We start from the raw sequence: 25,265 nt of genomic DNA, 5'->3' as shown, positions 1-25,265 counted from the left end.
CTGGAAGGTTTCTAGTGGCATGGATGCTCTGCCAGATGTCTCAGAAAGCTTTTTCTGCTTCCCCATTTCTTGATGTTGCTGAGGCGTAGAAATGTTTTTGAGGCAGCAAAACTACATGGATGAGGGAGGAGCCCAGAACTCTTGAACTGAAATGGATGGATTAAAAAGAAAGTTACATTTTTTTTTCTTTGAAGCTTAGATCAATGGGTAAAGATTATAAAAGCAGATTTGGGTAGTTTTCTAGTTGATTCACAGCTGAACCCCCTTCTTCAAAAAATAGCAGCCCATTATCCTTAAACATGTTTTAGGAATCTTGAAGTGGTGATACCCTCCTAGGATGGGAGGTTGACAGATGGCTCCTACATTCCTTATATTCTGAAATTATATGGTTCTCATAAATGGATTTTTGTTATATTCAAGATGTACTTCCCATATTGATACAGCATAATAGCAAAGGTTTCCTTTCTCATCTAATTTGAAAGTGACCTTGAAACTAGTAGACAGTATGAATGGTAATAAAATTCCACATGTTCAAACTGATGTCAGATGCTATCTCTGAAAGGCAAAAATCTCAGAGGTATCCTTAAGAGAACCCACCTGACTTACCTGACTTTAGGATTCTAAAAAGATGATGATGATGATAAATGTTCCTTGAGTGAGAAACAGCAAGCTATTTAGAAGTTTGTAACGTAAACCCCAACCAATTATCCATAGCTAGACAATGTTAATAGTTTTTTTCTTTTTTAATTGTAGCAGAATACTTTTTAACTTTACATGGTGTTTTAGGAAGTCTTTTTAAAAATTAGATCTTATAAAGAATAAAATAATTTTAGTTGAGAAGAACCAAACCACACTATGCTTCCTAAAAGGTTAATTAATTCAAGCATAAATTACAAGTGTATCTATATTCACCCATGCATAATTTCAATTAATATCTAAGAAGCTTATTTGAAGCTTTGGGTAAGTGGGATGGACATGCCAACCTCACTGCAAGGCAGTGGTTCTCAACCAGGAGTGATTCTGCCCTGCAGGGGACATTGGCAGTATAAAGACGTTTCTGATTGCCATGACTGGAAGGTGGGAGTACTGTTGACATGTAGTGGGTAGAGGCCACAGACATGCTAAACATCCTATAGTGGACAGCTCCTCACAAAAAAGAATTATCTGGCCCAAAACATCAATAGTGTCAAGATTGAAAAATCCTGCTATAGGGTAATATGAGGTGTTTATTGACAGAATATCCTCTCCAACAATACTTTCAGGTCTACTTTAGATCTGATCACATTTCAACCCCCTGACTGCAATGTTGAGGCCACACTGATACCATTCAGGGATCTGAGTGAGAGAAGAGATAAGATCTAAACATTTAATAGGTGTATGTTGACCCAGTTCCCCAGTTTGGGTCAGGTATTTCTGCCTTCAACTGTGTTTGTATCCTCTAGTCCAGAGACTCCATTTTACTCTCTCCAGAGAGAGGCAAATTTCCAGCAGAGAGAATCTGAGGTTCTGGCAGCTTCTTAAATTGGCTTTCAGGCAATTATCTATTTTGGGCCCACCTCACCTCACTTCCAGGGGAACAAGATGTCATCAATTCTGGGGCATTTGAGGGCTGCCATATGTAAATTAGATAGGCTCTCAGTTCGCCACTGCCTTATTTGGCTTTCTCAGATCTGCTTAATCAGTTACCTCTTGTACATTTGTTTTCTGGTTTCCAAAATTATTTGCACTTATTACCTCTCTTATTCTCTTGTTTTTTAAAAAGTTTCTTTAGTGACATTTTTGTGGGATTTTGAGAGGGAACAGAGACTAATGAGAACATTTGATTTTCTATCTTTATCAGAAATGTAAAATAATTTTTTCTTCTCCAGTATGTTTTCTGTAATCCTGGCTGTTCTATTTGCCTGCTAATACCAGGAAATGGCTTTTTTTTTGCATTGGTAATAGAAGGGGTTTATTGTGTATCTTGGTTTTTGTGGGATATAGTCCAGATTGAATGCTACCTCAAAAGTTTCTCCTGTTACTAAAAACAAAACACAACATTTCCCAGTATTACTTTCAGCCTCTGGATTTTTTTTCCTCTTTTCCTATTTCATAGCCACTTATTTAATATGCAGTATACAATTGTTGACCAGATAATTAATATAAAGCCTTTATTTTCTCACTATTTGAATTATTCATGCATATGCTATCACTTCCAGACTCATTCATATATTCAGTCCATGTTTATCACATACCTGCTAAGCAGAGGGGTCTTAGTAAGACAGTAAGTAGGATGCAAAATTGTATTACATGATTCCTACTTCGAAGAAGTTTATAATCTTTGCCTCTTTCAGAAGTAAATTATATGACATGACACGTTTCTATGATAATGTGACATTCCTCATAATCCTTGTATGTAATATTAACACACTACCACTCTCCCTTTTTATACCATCAACTTTGAAGGGTATCTCTGGGTAAGGATTTGACTCTGCGTAAAACAATGGATTATAAATATGCAGGAACTACAGTTTATCAGATGTCCTAGGCAAAGGAAAATTACAGCTCACTTCATTTTGTGGCTCTATTGAGTCCTTAGGAAGTGAAGTGCAAAACTCATTGCTGAATACTCCAAAGGTCCAAACTGTCAACAGTGTCAAGGTTGTCACACTCTTTGAGTCACTAGGAAATGATCTTCTTAGAATGAATCAACATATGCCTATGTGCCTGTTTGCACAGTAGATCTTTGTGACACCTGCTATGGTTGATGGTGTCAGCAACCTGCCTTGTTTTAGTCCTGTATTTCTTAACAAATACAAATACCCTTGATTAAAGAAAAAACGTGGTAGGATGGGCTGAGAGTAGGTGCAGGCAATGTACTTTTCCTTGTCTTAGTCTTGAATTTGGAGGTTTTCATTGTAAGCAAGGCAATCATTCCTACACTTGCCATACTATATATATCTTTTCTTGGATTCCTACTGTGGAGGCTATCCAGCGGTCCTTAATAATGGATACACTGCTCTATTTTCTTTCTTTTTAATAGCTTCTTCTCCTGATCACCCAAAGATACCATGTAATAATAGCATTAAACAAGTAAGGATAGTCATAAGGACCAAAAATGTTTCAGGGCAAACCATTTTTAAATTCTTGTAATATACAGCCATAAGATAAGTAACCTCATAGGCACAAATTTCTCCTTTACCTTTTACTCCAGTTCATTTCCAGAACATCAAAATGAAGTACCCTGCCAGTATGCTTTCTGCTGAATTTGCCACAGCTCTTAGCACCGTATCTTGATGACAGAAAAGCTCTTAAAGCATTTCTCCATTGACTGATGGATAAATCCAAGGTATTAGAAACATTGTTGGATTTCTGTGTCTCTGTGGGGCACATTCTCCATGTCACACTTTGGAGTTTGTCTTTATTTACTTTGTTACAGGGAAAAGATGAGCCCAAAGTAGAGACCTAAATTGATAGGCCTTTGCAGAGGACCAAAGGGAAAACCTAGACACAGCACAAAAATGCCAATATCAGAAGTTAATCATAGATTTTGCTAGTCAAAATCTAGAATGCCAGATGAAGAATCCCAGTCTGAAACTAAGAAAATATTGAAAGGGACATAAATTTATCAAAAGCAGAATAAGAGATTCAGAGCTGAAACTAAAAAGTAAATAAAATGGGAAATTAAGCATGACTTGCAGTTTTATTTCCTTTTAATACTGGTAGATTGAGGTTGGGTCAGCCTGGGCATACAGGAGTAAGGACTGTTAAAGTCATAGGGCCAGAAGGCAGGGAAGGAAAGCCTTCTTGCTTTTGTCTGCATGAAATCTGGTATCACACTGTTTTTGAATACAAAGAATACTTGGAGTGCCATTATTTGTACTCCTTTTGCACATCGTAGTGCAGCCAAGGCAGGATCTGGGTGTGATAGCAGCCCCACCTAGCTGCTTGATGTCATCCACCAGCCCAGCCCCATCAGCAGGACCTGAATGTTTCCTGGCTTACAGGGAGAGTGTATGAATCTGCTGTGGCAACTATGCAGAGCACCATGGGGAACATGTGTGCTGGGCCTGAACCCTGGTCACTAGTGGGACCTGGTGGGCACTGATAGGGGGATTCCCTGGAGAAGCTAAAAGCACACAGGGGCCTTGTGGCAATGTGCCATGGAATCTGACTCCATGCAGCCAGTGGGGCCTGGTGAACACCAAACATAGGAATTCCCCAGAGCAGTCCTGAGCATCCCAGAGTGTACACAGGTATAGTGTGATGAGGCACAGGGAACTCAGCTGGTGCCAATCTGGAGTTACTTGGAGTGCATCCTCAACCCTCTGCTGGTTCACTACCCTCTACCTGCCAGTGCAGAACCCACAGTTGCCCACCCAAGAGCTCCTCCAATGCCTTCAGGACCATGTCCTAAAAGTCTCAGCACTAGGAAAAACCCATCCCACACTGGCATTCCTATAGCTTACCAAACCATGAGACACATGCATTTTACACAGGGGACTCTCCTACACAAGCTCAGTCCTTCAAATCTGCGAGAGCAAGCCCTTTCAACTTACTCAAAGAACCAAGCACAGAAAGTCATACAAAATAAGGAGACAGAGGAATATGCTCCAAATGACAGAACAAGAAAAAAAACAAAACAGGAAAAATCCCAAATGAAACACAGTTAATCAATCTACCTGATAAAGAGTTTAGAGCAATGGTTACCAAGATATTCACTGTACTTGAGAAAACAATACTAGAACTCCTAGTAGGCCTCAACAAAAATATAGAAAATCTAAAAAAAAAACCAATCAGAGATGAAGAATTCTATAGATGAAATAAAAAAACAAAAACCACTGGAAGGAATGAACAGCAGACTAGAGGGTGGAGAAGAATGGATCCATGACTTGAAAGATAGAGTAAACTGAAAGCACTCAAGCTGGACAGCAGAAGAAAGAAAGAATTAAAAGAAATGAGAATAGAGTAAGAGAGCTCTGTGACAACATCAAACATCCTAACATCTGCATTATAGGACTCCTAGAAGGAGAAGAGAGAAAGGAGTAGAACATTTATTTGAAGAAATAATAGCTGAAAAGTCCTCTAACCTATGGAAGGAACCAGTCAACCAGGTTCAAGAAGCTCAGAGAGTTCCAAACAATAGAACCCAAGGAAGTCCACAATAAGACATATCATAATCAAAATGTCAAAGGTCAAAGACAAAGAGAATCTTAAAAGCAAGAGAAAAGGGATGGGAAATATATACTATGCAAAAAAGGGCTGAGAAAAATTCTGGAACTGCAATACTTACCTCAGACAAAATAGATTTCAAAACAAAGAAAGTAACAGGAGATAAAGGACATTATATAATGATAAAGGGATCATCCAGACAAAAAACAAAACAACGAACAGGTGTTGAATGACATATTAGATCTGATGGACTTAACAGATATATACAGAACATTCTATCCAAAAACAACAGAACACAAATTTTTCTTAAGTGCACATGAAATATTCTCCAAAATATATCACACATTAAGATGCAAAAAAAAGGCTCAACAAATTTAAGAAGATTGAAATTATATCAAGCATCTTCTCAGACCACAATGCTATGAATGAAGCTAGAAATCAATTAAAAGAAAAAAACCTGGAAAAAAACACAAACATGTGGAGGCTAAATGAAGCATCTAAATAATCAATGAATTAAGGAACAGCACAAAGAGGACATCAAACAATACATAGAGACAAATTAATATAGAAACACAATGGTTGAAGATATGTGGGATGCCCCAAAACTGGTTTTAAGAGGGAAGTTTATAGCAATGTGGGCTTGCCTCAAGAAACAAAAACATCCCAAATAAACAATCTAACCCTAAAACTAAAGGAACCAGAAAAAGAACTAACAAAGCACAAAATTAGTAGGAGGGACATAATAAAGGTCAGAGCAGAAACAAATAAAATAGAGACTAAGAAAATAGAAAAAAATCAACAAAACCAAAAGCTGGTTCTTTGAGAAGATAAACAAAATAGACAAGTCCTTAGCCAGACTTATCAAGAAAAAAAGAGAGGACACAAACAAAATCAGAAATGGAAATGGAGAAGTTACAACTGATGCTACAGAAATTCAATTGTAAGAGAATTTTATGAAAAATTATATGCCAATAAATTAGACAACCTAGAAGAAATGGATAAATTCCTAGAATCATACAATCTTCCAATATTGACCCAGGAAGAAACAGAAAATCTAAAAAGACTGATTACTAGTAATGAAATTGAGCTGATAATAAAAAACAAATAAAAGTCCAGTATTAGATGGCTTCACAGGTGAATTTTACCAAATATTTCATGACAAGCTAATACCTATCTTTCGTAAAGTATTCCAGAAATAGAAGAGGGGGAATACTTCCAAACATCCTATGAGCCCAACATTACTCTAATACCAGAAACAGACAAAGACACTACAAAAACCAGAAAACTGCAGACCAATATCCTGATAAATATAGACACAAAAATCCTCAACACAAAATATTAGCAATCTGAATTCAAAAATATATAAAAAAGATCATCCATAATGATCAAGTGGGATTTATTCCAGGGATTCAAGGATGGCACAATATCTACCAATCAGTGTGATACACATTAAAAAAGGAAGGATAAAAACCACATGATCATCTCAATAGGTGCTGAAAAAGAATTTGACAAAATTCAACATCCATTCATAATAAAAACACTCAACAAAGTGGTATAGAGGAAACATACCTCAGCATGATAAAGGTCATATATAACAAACCCACAGCCAACATCATTCTCAATGGCAAAGAAATTAAGAGCTTTTCTTTTAAGGTCAGGAGCAAGACAAGGATGCCCATTCTCACTGCTTTTATTCAACATAGTACTGTAAGTCCTAGCCATGGTAATTAGATAAGAAAAAGAAATAAAAGGCATCCAAATTGGTAAGGAAGAAGTAAAACTGTCACTATTTGCAGATAACATGGTATTATATAGAGAGAATCCTAAAGATTCCATCAAAAAACTATTAGAACTAATAACTGGATTCAAAAAGTTGAAGGATACAAAATAAATACACAGAAATCTGTTACATTCCTATATACTAATGAAAATGAACTAGAAGAAATGGAAATAAAAAAACAATCACATTTACAAGTGCATTAAAAAGAATAAAATACCTAGAAATAAGCCTAGCCAAGGAGGTGACAGACCTATACTCTGAAAACTACAAGACACTCATGAGAGAATTAAAGAAGGCATTAATAAATGGAAGTCTAAAATGCTCATGGATAGGAAAAATTAATATTGTCAAAATGGCCATCCTTCCCAAAGCAATTTACAGAGTCAGTGCAATCCCTATCAAAATACCAATGGCATTTTTCAGTGAACTAGAGCAAGTAATCCTAAAATTTATATGTAACCACAAAAGACTCTGAATAGCAAAGCAATCCTGATAAAGAATGAAGCTAGGGGAATACCCCAATTTCCAGCTATAGTACAAAGCTATAGTGATTAAAACAGCATGGTACTGGCACAAGAACAGACCAAAATGGAGCAGAATAGAGAGCCCAGAAATAAACCCATGCATATATGTTCAGTATATGACAGAAGAGTAATGAATATACAGTGGGGAAAATACAATCTCATCAATAAATGGTATTGGGAAAACTGGAAAGCTACTTATAAGAGAATGAAACTAGATCACTGTTCTTACATCACAGACAAAAGTAAACTCTAAACTGATTAAAGACCTAAATGTAAGACAGGAAACCATAACATTCTTAGGAAAAAAAACAGTCAAGAATTTCATGAATATCAGCATGAGAAATTTCTTTATCGATACACCTCCCTGGGCAAGGGAAAGAAAAGCAAAAATGAACGAGTGGGACTACATCAAACTAAAAAGCTTCTGCAAAGCAAGGAAACCTTCAAAAAAACAAAAAGGCAGCCTACTGTATGGGAGAATATATTTGAAAATGACACATCCAATAAGGAGTTAATATCCAAAATATTTAAAGAACTCATACAACTCAACACCAAAACCCCCCCATAAATAATTCAATTAAAAAATGGGCAGAGGATCTGAACGTTTTTCCAAAAAAGACATACAGATGGACAACAGGCACATGAAAAGATGCTGCACATCTCTAATCAGGAAAATGCAAATCAAAACCACAGTGAGACTTCACTTCACACCAGTTAGAATGGCCACTATCCAAAAGACAAGAATTAAGAAGTGTTGACAAGGATGTGAAGAAAAGGGAACCATCGTACACTATTGGTGGGAATATAAATTGGTGCAGCCACTGGGGAAAGCAGTATGGAAGTTCCTGAAAAGACTGAAAATAGAAATACTGTACAATCCAGTAATTCCACTTCTGGGAATTTACCCAAAGAAAACAAAATCACTGATTTGAAAAGATATATGCAGCCCTGTGTTTATTGTCACATTATACAAGATACAGAAGCAACCAAAGTGTCCATCAAAAGATGAAAGGATAAAGAAGAAGTGATACATATACACAAAATAACATTACTCATCCGTAAAAAGAAGGAAATCTTGCCATTTGTGACAACATGGGTAGACCTAGCGGGTTATCATGCTAAGTGAAATAAGCCAGGCAAAGAAAGACAAATACCATAGGATTTCACTTGTATGTGAAATCTAAAAGGAAAATACAAAAACAAACAAAAATGAAATAGAATGTAGGTATAGACAACAGTGTTGGTTACCATTGGGACAGGTTTATGGGGAAGGGTGAATGAGGTGAAGGGGATAAAGAGCCACAAACTCCAAATTATAGAATAAGTTAGTCATAGGAATGGAAGTACAACATAGAGAATATAACAAATAATACTCTGATGTCTTTGGTATGATAATGGGGTAATTACCCTTATTGTGGCAAGTATCTAGTAATGTATATAATTATTGAGTCACTATGTTGTACGTCTGAAATCAATATAATGTATATCAACTTTTTTCTAATAAAAAAGTGAGAAGGGAATAATAGTTGAAAATTTCCCAAATCTTGGAAGAGATATCAACATCCAGTTACAGGAAGCTCAAAGTACCCAATGCAAGATCTACCCAAAGATTACTCTGAGACACGTTATAATCAAAATGTTAAAAATCAAAGCTAAGAGAGAATTTTGAAAGCAGCAAGAGAATAATGATTTATTTTATCCAAGGGAAACCTTGTAAGACTATCAGTAAATTTCTTTGTAGAAACCTGTAAGCCAGGAGGGAGTGGGATGAAATATTCAAAGTGCTGAGAGGAAAAAATTAAAAGACAATGAAAAATAGTATACCAACCAAGAATACTACACCCTTATCCTTTGAAGCCAAAATTATCCTTTAATAAATGAAGTAGAGATTAAGATATTTCTGAGTAAACAGAAGCTAAGAGAGTTCAACACCAGTAGCTTGCCTTACAGAAATGCTAAAGGTTGTTATTCAAGTTGAAATGAAAGAACACTAAGTAACAACATGAAAACATGCAAAACTCACTGGTGAAGGTTTATATATAGTGAAATTCAGATTAGCCTAATAATGTGATGTGGTATATAAATTACTTTTATTAAAGGTAACTATAGTTATAATAATTTGGTAATGGATACATAGTATAAAAAAGATACAAAGTATGATATCAATAGCATTATATGTGGGGGCAGGAAAAGTAAAAGTGTAGAGTTTTCAAAAATAAGGTTTGAAAGTTAGTTGTTAACTTAAAATACACTTATCTATAAGATTGTTTATATAAGCCTCATGTTAACCACACAGAAAAAAACCTGTAGTAGTTACACAAAAGATAGAGAAAGGAATTAAAAGCATACCACTACAAAAAAAAAAGAAAAGAATAAATAAAGAAATATAGTAAGGGAGGAAATAAGGAAGAAAGGAACTGAGAAAAGAAGAATTAACAAAATGGCAATAGTAAATTTTCAACCTACTAATAATTACTTTAAACATGAATAGACTAAATTCTCCAATCAAAAGACTGAGTGGCTGAATGGATAAAAAAACAAGATCCAACAACATGCTGTATACAAGAGACTCACTTTAATTTTAAGGACATGTAAGTAGAAGTGAAGAGATGGAGAAAGATATTCCATGCAAATGGTAGCAACAACAAAAAGAGCAGGAATGGCTGTATTTACATCAGATAAAAAATACTGTCAGTCAAAATTAGTCACAAGAGACAAAGATGGTCACTCTTCAGTGATTAAGAGGTCAATTATCAAGAGACTATAAGAAGTATAGATATATATGCACCCAACATTGGAGCACCAAAGTGTTTGAAGTTAACATTAATAGAACTGAAGGGAGACATAGCATTATAATAATACTAGAGGAGTTCAATACCCCAGATAGATCATCCAGACAGAAAATTAATAAGGAAACAGCAGATCTGAATAATGCTATAGACAAATGACCTAACAGACATATATAGAAGAGTCCATCTCATAGCACTAGAATACACCTTCTTCTCAAGTACACACAGAACATTGTCCAAGATAGAGCATATGGTAGGCCACAAATCAAGCTTAACAACTTTAAGAAGATTGAAATCATATCTAGTATCTTTTCCAACCACAATAGTATAAAAGTAGAAATCAGTAAAGAAGAAAACTGAAACATTCACAAAATATGTGGATATTAAATGATACAGTCCTAAAAACCAGTTAACTCCAAGAAGAAATCAAAAGGAAAATCAGGAAGTATCTTGAGACAAATAAAAATGAAGTGCAGCTTACCAAAACTTATGGGATGCAGCAAAAGCAGTCTAAGAGGGAAGCTGAAAGTGATAAATGATTACATTAAGAAAAAAGAAAGATCTCAAACAGCCCAATTTTACATATCAAAGAATTAGATAACAAAGAATGGACTAAGCCCAAAATTAGCAGAATGAAGGAAATAAAAAAGAATAGAGCAGAAAGGAAATAGAGACTGAAGAGACAACAGAAAAGTTAAATGAAACCTTAAGAGTTGGTTTTTTAAGTTATTAAGTTATCTAGATAACTTAATAGCAGAAAACCCCAAAGAATTCAACTAAAAAATGGGCAGATGACCTGAATATTCATTTTTCCAAGTCAGACAAATTGTTATCATGAAAAGGTGTTTGACATTACTAATTATCAGGGAAATGCAAATCAAAACCACAATGAAATACTACCTCACACTTACTAGAATGACCTCTCAAAAAGATAAGAAATGATGGGTGTTGGTGAGGATGTGGGGGAAAAGGAACCCATTGCATTGCTGGTGGGATTGTAAACTGGTGCAGCCCCTATGGAAAGCAGTATGGAGATTCTTCAAAATGTTAAAAATGGAATGACCATATATATGATCTAGCAGTCCTGCTTTTGGGTGTATATCCAAAGGAAATGAAATCAGTCTTGAAGAGATATCTGTATGCCTATGTTTATTGTAGCATAATTCACAATAGCCAAGATGTACCATTTATGACAACATGGATGAGGGCTAAGTGAAATAAATCAGAGAAAGACAATTACTGTATGATCTCATTTATATATGGAGTCTTAAATAAAGACAAACTAATGGAAACAAAGAACGGTGGTGGTTGCTAGGGGTGATGGGGTAGGGAAAATTAGGAGATATTGATCAAAGGGTACAAACTTGTAGTTATAAGATGAGTAAGCTCTAGGATCTAATGTACAGCATGGTGATTATAGTTTACAATAGTATATACATGCTTAAAAGTTGCTAAGAGAGTAAATCTTAAACACACACAAATATAATTATGTGAACTATTGACGTGTACTAACCTTATTGTAGTAATCATTTTTGTGTAAATAATCATGTACACTTTAAGCATACAAAATGTTTTATGTCAATTAAATATCAGTAGAGCTGGGAATTAAAAAAATGGAAAAACATGTATAGGGACTTAATTCCTTCTGTTTAAGATCAGTTTTTCTCCAACCTATTTCTCTTTATGGTTCAGTTGAGAAATAAGTACAGCAGAAACTGCTAGTTCTTCCTTTTCTGGACTTCAAGTTCCTGGAAGGTGGAGGGTCGGCAAGTGCTAACTCACTTGTTTTCTAGAGCACCCAGGTTAGTGTCAAAGTGAGACGCTCATAAAATAATTTTTTCTTAAATTACAGTGTCCATAAAATGATCAGGTCAATATATTCCTCTGCCTCCTTATAAATCTAAATGTTTTCTTTAAAATTTTCATGTTATTTTGCACATTATGGTGGAAGCATAGAAAAAACATTTTCTCTCAGCTGTTCTTTGTTTTACATTATAAAAATATGAAATTAGTAAAATTCTTACTTGCAGACTCAAGCTTAATTTAAAGGTCATTCCAAATGCTCTTATTTTAAAATTGAGTCAGGTGCATGTTAATGAAATATTCTGTGTTGTTCATTTTCAGGTGTATGAAGTAACATTTCTTGTTGAGGAAACTCATTCATAGGATCTGTAGTATCCAGTCAATGTTTGGATCATATAGAACTGTTAACAGTGATAGGATCAGGGCAAAGGGCACAAACAGAAGCTATGACAAGCAGACTTAGTCTGAGATCCATTTGTATTTGGCTGCAAATGACTAAGACAGACCCAAAGTAGCTGTGTCATGTGATGTCTTATGTCATTGTGAAGAATTAATTGAAAATCATAAACGGATGATTCCCACAACCTTTTGGAGAAGGACCAATTGTTTCTGAGTGTCACATAAATTGTAACTATTGTTAACAAAGAAAGATATGAAAAATCTTAAGGGACAGTCATCTTTCAAGCATCTGAGTCACTCTTGGATGCCAGCCACGTGCTCATGTGCTTGGATGAGGAAGTCTTCGTAAAGACTTGCCTGAGGAGGGCGAGAAGTGAAAGGCTCTGAAGTGATGATCTCTCTGGGAAAGTGCTGCTCCTTCCCCTCCACACCATGGCTAGACTTGGTTAGTGGTGAGTAATGGGATCGAAGGGCTGGAGGGTTTTTGCTTTCAACTTAGGCTTTAGCGTTCATGGCTCAGGAGGGAGAGCATAGCTTGGCCTGTTGTAGTGTTCAGCATTTTGCCCTTTATCCGCCTGTGGTTTAGAGGGGTTTCTAAATTTTAAAATATAACTTTTTTTTTTCTGTTTTTGTTGAAACGAAGATCTGGCAACACACCTGGTAATATTTAATTTAAAACTAATTTTCTAGGGTTGATGAAGGATCTGCTAGCTTCTTTTTAGAGGCTTTTAAGTCATTAGCTCTTACCCAGCAGTTTCTGTTATTGCTGTTTATTTCATTAAGCAAGAGAATTTACTAATTCTTAATTTATTAAGAAAGACAAAAATTCAGTGAAGGTGAATTTATGCGAAACTGTTACATACCTCATGCTTTTATTTTCTACCAGAATACACAGAGCAAAAATATTTATGGGCTACACTCTCTCTCTGCTTTTCACTAGAAAATACATATTTCATTTATCTTTGAAGGTCTATGATATATAACCCTTTCATATTCTAGGAATTATTCTCTCAAACACCAATTCCTGTTAGAACAAGTCATGTTTTATCAAACTCCCACCTTTAATTTAGATGGCTTGTTGGGCAGAAATGCTTGTCAGTATTTAATGAACTTGATGCATTTTAATCAAAACCATTATAAAATATTGACTACCTTGCTGAAATTGTTTATTTGAAAAACAGACCTTTAATTATTCTTTCTGTAATAAAGAACATTCAGAGGGGGGGGATCTCTAAACATATCAGATCTCTGGATATTAAGAGCCTTTGCCATCTCCCATTAGTATATTTTAATTTTACATCAGAATCTTCTACAGAAAATCCTTTTTGCATGTCTGAGAGGTTAGGGTGCGAAGGAAATAATAGTGAATAGGGTATAATGTTTTTGAAAATCCTGGTCTCTATGAGAGTTCAACACCTGTAAAGTGCCTGCTGTTTATGAGAAAACAGCAGTTTAGGTAGTTATTTGATGTGTTTTCATGTTGCCACATGAACAGCAAAAACAAATGTAATATTAGTTGAAATATTTGGCTTAAGTTCATTTACTTGATAGTTCAGTCTGATTCAGTTATCTTCAAAAATAAAAGTTATTCCAGAATGTATCTACTCATGGGACAGATAATGAAATAACTTAACCTTCAACTGGATTACTTAATCACTTGTGGCTTTCATCATGAGATCATATTTAGTTCACAGGATGCAGTTCTTAAAGGGATATTTGAGTGAAACAAATACAGCCTTAATACTGAAGAGAGTCACAGAATTTTGTATTAAAAAATATGGTATAGGCACGATTTTAAACTTAGTATTTTAACTGAGTGTCCCATCCAGTCTTGTGACATTTTCTACTAAAAAAACAAAATCATTTTCATAGTCAAATAAGTTTGGGAATGAATGTACCCAATATTCCTATCCTTTATTTGGAGATGCTCAGTGTACCTGAGCATATTAAAGCCGTGTCTTGCAACTAAGAAACTCATTTTTTAATCTAGATATTTTAAAGTTATGTGTTTGCACACAGATAGAGTCAAGTAGTTCTGAGATTTAAGACACACAGCAGTCACCAGACCTTTTTGTTCCATTTTCCATTCTCCAGAGGCAAGTATTCTTTTGGCTGATTCTTTTGGTAACTACCTCCACTTTGAAACAATAAAATGGTATGGTTACTTCCTGAGTATTTTTTGTCTATCTATTCACTTCTCACTATGAACAAGGAGAAATTTATTTAGCTTGTTCCCCAACCCCATCTCTCTCTTGCAAGTCTCTCACAGGGGTGTACATACATGTGTGTGCACACACATTTGCCACCCACCCCATCCTGCCTATAAAATTATCTTTTGACTTGGATTATATCAACATTTCGTATTTGTATTATTAAGAATATATAAATGCAGTTTTTGGCTAAAGCAAGTAGAGTAATGATTCCTGTTCTAATTTTGTACAATTTCTTATTTTTTTCTGGAGTTATAATCATTATTTGGTTAGTTTTCTGTGTGTTTATCTCTAATTCAGTTCCCAGTTCTCTACCAGTTGAATAAATCTCTTCTAAGTATGTTCATTCACAGCAGGTTTTCTTTGAACGTCGTCTGTTAGCAGCAGCCTTTCTGAGAGCATTCTGACGTATTCCAGTCCAGACTGCATGCTTCCTTGCCTCTGGTGCATAGCTGCCATCCTGAGATTTCCCTTCCGTATCACCTTGGGGTGCTAGGTCTCTTGTTTTCTGTATCCCATGACTTTCTTTTTCTTGGTTTACTGTTTTTTTTCTTGGTAGACTATCTAGAGAGATCTGGTAATTCTGGAAAGTGTTTGGGAGGTTTTTCTGTGTGTGAACTTAAATGTCTGAAAGTATCTTTATTCTATCCTCACATTTGATTGTTTGTCATTCTACGTTATTCTTGATATACAATTCTATGCTAACATTCTTAAGGAAATATATTGTCTTTTAGCTTCCAATGTTGCTGTTATGGAAAAAACACACTACTGTGTGTCTCCTTTACTCTTAACATTCTACTTTACTCCTAATTACCAAATGGGTGGTGCTTTTTCCCACACCAAACAGTTCTGTGATACAACTGGGAGTCCTATAACTTAACTCAAATCTGACACTACCTGAAGTTACTGTCACATCTCACAGGTCAGTCTGACAAGACTCTCCCCCTACACCCACCCACTTCAGATGCCAATTGCAATCCAGGTTGTTACTGGTGTGTCTGACCAACTGGCTATAAATTGACCCCCTTCTTTGTTCCCATGACTCCACTCTCAGGTTTGATTAATTTGCTGTAGATACTCACAGAACACAGGAAAGCAGTTTACTTACTATATTACCACTTTATTACAAAGAATATTAAAGGACCTGAATGAATAGCCAGATGAAGATATATATAGGGCAAGGTCCAGAAGAGACCTAAGCCCAAGAGCTGCTGTTCCCTTGGAGTTTGGGGTGCATCACCCTCCCAGCACGTTGATGTGTTCCTGCTCATCAATCTAGAGGTGCTCTGAACCCTGTCCTTTTGGGTTTTTATGTAGACTTCATTAGGTAGGCATGGTTGATTAAGTCATTGGCCACTGGTGATTGATTCAACCTCCAGCTCCTTTCTTCTGCCCAGAGATTGGGCGTGGGACTGAAAGTTGCAATCCTCTAATCAAGGTTGGTTCCCCTGGCAACCAGCCCCCATCCTTAAGGGCTTTCTAAAAGTCATCTCACTGACATAAACTCAGGCGTGGTTGAAAAGGTTTTGTTGTGAATAACAAGACACTCTTTCACCTTTATGGCTCTGGAGCTATTTCAGGAGAGAACAAAAGACCAAATACAGTAACAAAGATGCTCCCATTGTTCTTGTGTTTAGGAAATTTCAAGACTTTTAGGAGGTCTCTGCCAGAAATGGGGACAAAAACCAAGGATATATTTCTTATTATTAAGTCACAATATCACAGTTGCTGTTAAGAAATCCAAAACAATCTAATTTATGATTCTTTACATATGCCTCTACCTCCAATGTAAATCTCATGTTCCCTAATATCCTGAGTTTTCAAATAAAGTATCTCAGTTTGTGCCTATTCTCATAGACTAGGTGGTATCTTTTTAATCTAGAAACTCCTGTCTTTCATTTTCTTAAAAGATTTCTCTTTTCCCCTTTCTTTTCCTTTCACCTTCAGGAACTCCTTTTCTTCAAATGTTGTACCTCCAGATTGGTTGCTAATTATCATATGTTTTCTCTCCTGATTTCTGTTTATCTTTTTGCTTTGCTTCCTGTGAGATTTCTTCAAATTTATTTTCACCCATTGTATTGAAATTTCCTTTTCTACTACCAGGTTTTTATGTTGCCAAAATTCTTTATTATTCTATTAATATTAAAAAAATAACATTCTGTTCTTGTTTCATGGATACAGAATCTTATTTCTGATAACCTTTCTTTTTCTCTAAAATCATCTTCTTCTTGCATAATTTGTTTCTTCCAGGTTGAGTTTTTTGTTTGTCCTTAGGTCTATTATCCGTATTAGAACTTTCCCTAATCTATGCTAATACTTGACTACCTGATCATATTTAGGAATGGAAAACTAGGATAAAATGTTCTGCATGTGTGTATGGGCCTGTTGACTGTGAATGTCACTATAAGGTAATCTGGTTGTGCAAACTTCACTAACTTTTCTTCTTGGACTGATCAAATCTCCTAGAGAGGGTCTCTAGTCTCTTGACAGGACGACAGTAAAGGCTTTGAAGAGTCAGACTGGGGAAGAGAACTGGGGTCTTAGCACTCAGAATGCCTTTGTTAACTTAACCCCCTTGTTTTCAAGGCACTTCTGTTCTGCTCATGTCCCTAAGTTCAGAGACCCTTTGACTGATCCTTTCTGGAGAATAAACCTCTGGTCTTCTGCCAGAATTAGGAGTGGGAGCAACTACCCAGCAATACAGAGTAAGAAAGACCTAGTTCTAACTGCTTTTTAAACATTTTTCTATCAAAATTAATCTTCTTGATGTATCATTGCCCCTTTACCCAGAGTTAGACCAAAGTCAAGGTTAAGGGCACAGTTCTCCAAAACTACCAAGTCTGCCCAAGACTTCTGACATTAGTTGCAAGTTCAGGGGTCCCCAGGACTATCCCCACTTCAGACCAGATGATTATAAATTTGGAGGTCTTCACAGATTCCTTCAGATGTGATAATTTGGTAGATCAACTACAGAACTCAAAGTGCTATGTTTACAATTGTAGTTTTATTGTGGCAGAAGGACACAAATCATAACAAGCCAAAGGAAGAAACACATAGTGGAACTCGGCTGCGAAGATCCCAGACACAAAGCTTCCATGTCCTTAGGGGTGCTTTACTCTTTGATGTGTGACAATACTCAAGGAATACTGCCAACTTGGGAAGTTTGCTTGAGCTTCAGTGTCCGTAGTTTTTACTGGGGCCTCATTATTAGGCATGCTTGATTGAATGATTGCCTGTTTGGTGACTTAAAGCCCCAGCCCCCTAACCACATGGTTGTCTTTCTGTTTTGCTAGTCCTTATTATAAATCACCTTCTTAGTATAAAGTTACAGGTGTGGTCTGAGGGGTCAACCATGAATAACAAAAATAATATCACTTGGGAAATTCTAAGGGTTTAGAGATTATCTCCCAGGACTCAGGACAAAGGCTAGACTTTTCTTTGCATCAAGTTAATTCTTCACTACCATGCTCTTCCACCTCCACTTCCAGAGGTTTGTGGTTTCACCAATTTCAAGACATTAAAAGATTCTGAAGTAAAATCAGGTTGGTTCTTTGCTCTCTACAGTGCTGGCTTAGGATTTAGCTTTCTTCAGTTGGCTAAGGCATTTATTACTTGTTCATTTAATTTGCAGCTTTCTAAGAAATTATTATTTCTCTTTCCATTCTCAAGTGTTTATACACACACACACACACACATATATATATACATAACCCCAAATCTGGACAGTAGTGTTAGTGGAGTTTCTAGAGGAAGCAAAAATAATAATAATAATAAAAAATTTATATGTATATTTTTCACTTTGTTATTGCTACCCCCACATCAATCATCACTCTCTCGATTTATTTGCTGTAGCAACTTCTTTTAGAATACCTACTAACACCTGGTAAATAAACACTGAATTAGCAAACACTTCCATAGTGCTTCATTAATACAGATAACTAATACTTCAGAATCTTTAAAGATGATTCTTCTTTAGGGCTCATTTCCTCTCAACTTCATATATTACACTCACAAAAGATAAATAGCCTCATCACTTGTTGACTGGAGATGAGAATATGGGGATAGAGGAGGATCTTTTAACTTCAATGTTATCTATTTTTATAGTATTTGATATGTATTACTTTTTAATTAATAAATAATTTCAGAACAAGAAATAAAGTAAAACACTGCATAAAATGATCCTTAAAAATTTTCCACTTCAGATCTATGATGGTGGTGTTAATAGAGAACTAAAAATGGAGAATCCTTTTTATATTTAATGGAGTAGGTAGAACGGAGCACAGAACGCCTTTAATCACTCTCCTCTAAAAGTCAGACTTGAAGTCTCCCTCTCTCTCAATCTTTCTCTTTTTTTTTTCTGGGCTAGAAAGAAGTTTTAAGGTTACCTTTTATATTAATGAAGTGTGTCTGGAAAAGAGGATATTGATCCTCTCAAAATGCTGATTTTTCATTTCATTTTTATGGTAAGAAATACATGTATTGATTTTCTGTCTCCTACTAGGACAGAGCTGTAATCCTATATCTCTCCTTTTATAATCTTTTTAGAGTTCCTGCTTTCTGCCAGAATCATTTCAAACTCAAATAATAGGGGTTCACAGTCTTCTTATAATATGGCCATATCTTACCCTGTAACCTTACCTGTTTCTGGTCCCCTATCAAGCTGCAAATTCCCCTCAAAACTGAATTATTTGTTGATTCTCCCAACTTGTTGGCATGAGGTGTCTTTGTCCACATAGTTCTCCCAGCCTGGAATTCTTTCCATACCTCCTTTCCATCTCTGCGCATCTAAATCATACCTGTTTTTCCAAATCGATCTGAAATGTTACCTTCTCCAGTAAGGTTTTCCCCTTATGCTCCATCTAGGATTAATGCCACTCCATCAGGGCCTCAAAGGGCTTTGTTTGACCACATACTGCCTGTGCAATAGGTATTAGTGGGTGAGTGTGTGTGTATATATGTGTGTGTGCATGATATGCTTGTGCACCCATATATGTGTGAGAGAAAGAGGAGGGTGGGAAATTGTCCCTATTGAATTATAATTTCTTTGAGGGTAAATATAGTAAGTCCTGTATACATAATGACTTATATATAGTTGATTGTCAGTAATGTCAGTTGATTTTAAATGAATCTTGTTTCATTTTCTTTGTGTTTATAGCATTGACAAAAGTAGTAACTGCATAGATTATGTAGTAGTGTTTATAAATCTAGCTCCTCACAGAGTATTTTCTTGAACAACAGAAAGGTAGCTGCCTAATTCTTAAAGGTGATCATTAGCAACTTGTGATGGGTTAAGACATATGAATACTCTTCAGCATTCTATGAATCATAGTTCACTCATGACCATGGGCACCATTTGCAGCTGACTCTTTGATGCAGGCAAATGAGTCTCCAAGTGACAGGAACTGACTACTGAAGTAGGGGGAAATTACACAGGATATATGATGATTAGCTGAGTCAGTCTGGGTATCTGTGCCACAGGAGAAGGATCTAAATGGTGGGGGCAGGGGTGGTAAGAGGAAGTGGTGAGGGAGAAAGATGATTGATGAAGTGTTTTATGATCAACAGAAGACTCTATGCTCTGGGTGAGGAAGTTAGTGGTGATTGAGGGACTACCCAGGAGAAGATGCCTGGTTTTGTTCATTAGAAAGATATAATCAGCCATCTGCCTAGGGCCACAGCCATACACAAAGAACATACTAAGGGGAGAAAAACAGACAGAGAGGAAATATCAGTGATAGCACCAAGATCTTTTAAATTGTAAGAATCTGTCAGGGCCCCATTATTTACTTGCTGTTCCCCCCTTGACCCCATGCTCTTGAAGTCCTTCTCACTGATACCCACTTGCAGGTTGCACTGTTATGGCAGGTTAGAAAGTGAGACATTTCATCTGGGTTCATGGCAGTGACCTCACTAACCTGCATTACTCCAGGTGAGTGTTGGAGGGCATGGGGCTGGCGGGGGAAGAGGGCCAAGGAGAAAGAGGAATCAGACAGTGATTATGGAGACTTCCTTAGGAGCATCTTAGAAAAGCCACTCTTTCTTCCCTCTGACCCCAAGTACAAATTTAACTTAAAACTTGTCGGGAATTCTTGAATTCTCTTTAAGAGCTTAAAGCCATTTAAAGTTTCTCAACTCTTGACCTCACAGGAGGCCAGGGAGATAGGCAGGAAGAGAGATTTAAAATTAGGTGATGAACTAGAGCCTCATTCATCTAGGAAGGCTGCAATATTAAAGCAATTGATGAAACTTTTTGTGTTTTCTTCCCAGAGCCCAGTTCTAGTATCCTGAAACCAGATAGAGGAGGCACCTCTCGAGTTCATTTATTTTTCCTTAATGTAGTCAAAGTGTCAGAGTTAACCTTAGACAAAAATCAAAATATTCCAGTGGAACTTTTTTTCTAAAATCAGTGAATCTGTGAATAGGTTCTGTGAAGAGTGATTATGAGAATATGAAAGAAAGAAATGAAGAAGGAGAAAATAACTTAGTGATGCCAAATGTAATTTTCTCTACCTCAGTTTTGTAATGTGCTTTGTAGAAAGCAGATCTGTCAGTTTGGCTAGAACTATGCTTTAGTTTCTCACTTATTTTTTAACGAGTAAATAGAGCATGGAAAGACTGAGAATAAGCATTTAGGCTTGGGGTTGACCTACTTGATAATAAGACTGCCTCTCGAACTATATAAATGACTATGTTCTTGTTTTGAAAGAAGTTTCTTCCTAAGAAAGGAGAGGGAGCATGAACATATTTAGCCCAGTTTAGCTTTGACAGCTGGTTATGTTAATATATTATCATTAATTCATTTATAAATTCATTAATTTTTCCTGCTTTAGGGTTGCTAAGTTTTTTTGTGTGTGTGTGCTATTTTTTATTAACCGAACTGCAAGTTTAAATCAGATTTGTTGTAGAATCCAAACCAAACTTTTCATTGGTCTTGTCTTCCGAGGAACGATAGTTTCATGCTTGCAAGCTTCTACCTGGCCCTCTCAGCCTTGTTCCAGGGGCCATGGACTGGGGCCGACAGGCGCCCAGCAGGGACTGGCAGCAGTAGGGTCCCTGGCAGTTGCAGAGATCTCAGTGGTGGCAGCAGCGGTGTCGGTGGTAAGAGCCGTGGGGGTGATGGCCAGCCCAGCACCACCACCATAGTGGTGAATGAGGTAGCGGCCCGCCTGCACACTTTGTGCCACCACGTTGGTGCCGTGACACGACATCAGCAGTAAATTTCAAGGCTGTACACAGTAAGCGAAGCTCATAAAGGCCATCGAATAGAAGATGAGCGCCCTTGTCATGCGGCCGCTGATGATGTCTGGCGGAAAGTTCATGTCCTTTAAGGCGGCCAGCAGAAGGCCCCAGTTGGCCACAGGACCCCAGAAGTGCGTGCTGGTTAGATATTCCAGGAGCTCCTTGCCCTTCATGTAGTCTCTAGCCCTCCACCACAGGGCCGCCACCTCCGCCATGATTGCCGAGCAGGGGGAGCACTAACAAACAAACGGACCGTCTGCCCACAGTGACGTGGGGCTCAGAGCCTGTACTGATACACGGTCTGTCCGTGGCTTTGCGCCTTCTCGCGACTGCTGTCAACCAGGCAGCCGGTGGCCTCACACTCTTGCCTTCACGTGACTGCCATAAAGTGTACTGGTCAGCACTGGTCACTGTCGAGCGTGTATTTGCAGGCGGCAGGTGTGGCCTTGCCCTCACGCTTTTGCGTGACTGCTGTAAAATGTGTACAGTGTGTGCACGTGCATGTGTGACTGTGTCCCTCTAGGAAAGCTGGAACCATGTCCTTGTCCTTTGCTCTCCATCGGGCTGCGGCTACCTTAAGGCTCTCAGAGTTCCACGTGTCAGGCCAGGGAGCTGAGTGTCCAGCTGCCTGCTTCTCTACAGCTATACAAAGGGAAACTGCCAGTTCTGTCCAGTCTGTGGACAGTGTTGACTCTCAGAGCTTGATAGGAAATTCTTCAACCAGGGACAGAATTTTAGTCCTGACACAGTTTGCCTGAGTGTTGCAGACATAGTGACATTTCACCCTCAAATTCAGCATCTGGCTCTTAAGAAGGACATTATCTTATCTACAGTACAGAGTATATTCACTCAAGATACTTAACATTTAGTTCAGTACTATTATCTAATATGTGGTACCTATTTAAGTTTTATAGCTTTATGGCTTGTTGGAGGAGGAAGATCCAGAATCCAATTAAGATTCACATTTAGTTACCATCTCTTTTAGCTTAATCCCAGAGTTCCCCAGGATTTTTTGTTTTTCATGACATTGACACTTTTAAGGAGTACAAGTCTGATTTTTTAGAGTGTCCTTAATTTGAACTTGTCTGTTTTCTCATAATCAGATTTAGGGTAAACATTTTTTGGCAAGAATACTACATGTGATGTTTTTCCTAGAGCATCAAAATGGGAGGCACATGAAGTCACTTTGTTCCATCATTGGTAATATTAAATTTGGTCGTTTGGTTAAGAAGTGTCTACTAGGTTTCTGCATTGTAAAAGTACACTTATTGCTTTGTAATCAACAAATAATCCAGGGATAGTCTCTTTGAGAGTGTATGGATGTTCTTTTCTCCAGCAGTCTTCCACCTAATAGTTAATATCTGGAGAGACTGAGATTCCAGCTGCTTGTGGAAAACAGATATCCAGCTGCTCTGGGCGGGCAGTCTGAGAGACTTCCTAACTGCAAGAGGGCTGCTAAAGGGGCAAGGATTGCACAGAGTTTAACTGCTCAGGAGAAAGGACAGGTAGACAAAATTGTCTACGTGCACTCTGCCCATCAGGTTGGGAACTTTCAGGATCTTCAGGCGCTCCGTCCTCCTGGCTGGTTATGCAGCTCCAAGCGGATTGCTCAGTTTTGAGTGTATATAATCTTGGCCTTTCTGAACTATGACTGGATATGCTCTGTCCACCCAAACACTCTTTTCCATAGTGATCCTTGTTTTGGCAACTGTTTCCTTTTTCTCAGCTCACTTATCACTGCTTGTTTGCAAAAGGCCTGCCTATAACTGCTTCAGGCGTGGAGCTTATACATTAATTTCCAAATAGGGACAGTGTAGTAGCCCTCCCTTTGTAAGAGATTTAGGCCACTAAGGACGTATGAAGCTGGTGCGCTACAGACTTTCCAGCGTCCTGCTGTCATGTAGCAGCTCTGACACCTGCCTGTATCTCGTTTGGTCAGAAGAAGAGAACCCAAGAGGGTGGGGAGAAAAGGAGGAACTGGATAGTTAATCCTGCGGAACCTCTAGGGACAAACCCATTTCCAGTGAGTACAGTCAGATTTCCAGCTTTTCTATTCTTTTATTTAAGAGAGAAAATTACAGGAGAAGGAAGAAAGAAGTGGGCAGCTTTGATGACTGTGTAGCTGCATTTTTTGCCCCCTAGTTTGATTGAAGTATGCTGTCCTGTTTTTAATGTGATTATCAAGTCAAATGCATTCTGTTAACATCAGGTTTTGACTAAAAAGTTATGGACTGTCAGGGAGATAGCAGAAGCAGACCTTGTCAGTAAGCAGTCCATGGTATGTTTCTTTTGGTTCTAAAGGATGATAGAGTGTGGTGGGAAAAGCCCCCCCATAAATTTAAAAAAAAAACAACTTCAAAATCTTTACTGCTTTCAGCTTTTGCACTTTAAATGTTGAATCTTCTTTGCATGTCCATAGAGGAAAGGATTTGATCTATGTTATTTTTAACAGCAGCTGGGATAAAGGTGGCATTATCTCTAATGCTGGAAGGTGGCCACATATGAGCATTTGATGGGGGGAGGGGAAGAGGAGGTCACTGGATTCCCAAAAGCTGTTGATCACTCCTCTCATGCAGCTTTGGAACCAGAGTTATAACTGGCTGGGTACACGCACTTGGGTCAGTGTTTTCTCATTTGATTCATCAGAAGTTGTCTACTGGTTTAGAAACATTTTTTTCTTTGGTCTAGAAAGGAAATCTTACAGCAATATGCCTTATAAAGGAAGGATACAAAACTTGAAGTATATAGAAGAACATGTACAGACTTGCACTGAATTTCCTGCTATTTGCTTGCATTCAAATGGAGTAATTTGATGGGAAGACAAGTTAGAATAGTCATGATATGGGCAGGAAAAACACACACAAAGGTTGTGTTATAGGTCATTACAATATGAAATAGTTTTCCTTTCAATTATAAATTTAAGTGATCTTTGAAATTAGATGTGATTTTGTGAAAATCAAAAATAGAGTTTGGTTATCTGTAGGTGATATATTTAAATGTTGACTAGTAGAATTGAAAATTAAATGTTTATAGTAATTACTTTCCATGAAAATGGGTGATTAATCAATTTTATGCCACTTACCAGGTTTGTTATGCTGTTATGACATATATGATAGTCATTTTCCAGTGGCAAAGGTATATTCAAGGGAAAATAAATAGACATTGAAATAAAACTTGAGTAATGTGCTGCTTTGCTTTACTTCTTTGAGTTTTGGAAATTCTCTTGTTTGTAGTCTGATTGGTTAAATATGGAAACATTATGTCCTGGGTGGTATTTTATAGATGCAGAAAAATTTTGCTTTGGCAGCTTGAATATAAGGTTTTACTCATGTTTGGTACACACCAACTTATTTTTGTTTAATGTTTTTAT

At 37.1% G+C, this 25,265-nt stretch overlaps 1 protein-coding gene across 5 annotated transcripts in view; it reads left to right on the top strand.

The window, feature by feature from the left end:
• The window catches only part of AKAP6 (A-kinase anchoring protein 6), a 627,130-nt gene that overhangs the window by 191,880 nt on the left and 409,985 nt on the right, over positions 1-25,265 (top strand). Inside the window, exon 1 of one of the 5 annotated variants that reach the window (XM_073211385.1) lies at positions 12,778-12,898. The exons of 3 other annotated variants lie outside the window; for them this stretch is intronic. The gene's annotated coding sequence lies outside the window, so the exon portion shown is untranslated. Of the gene's footprint in view, positions 1-12,777; positions 12,899-23,781; positions 23,919-25,265 lie in introns of those variants that run through there. One more of the 5 variants, XM_073211386.1, reaches the window with a different exon arrangement.

The sequence above is a fragment of the Manis javanica genome, chromosome 8, assembly GCF_040802235.1.
Source record: "Manis javanica isolate MJ-LG chromosome 8, MJ_LKY, whole genome shotgun sequence".
NCBI lineage: Eukaryota > Metazoa > Chordata > Mammalia > Pholidota > Manidae > Manis > Manis javanica.
This window is presented reverse-complemented; position numbering and strand designations above follow the sequence as displayed.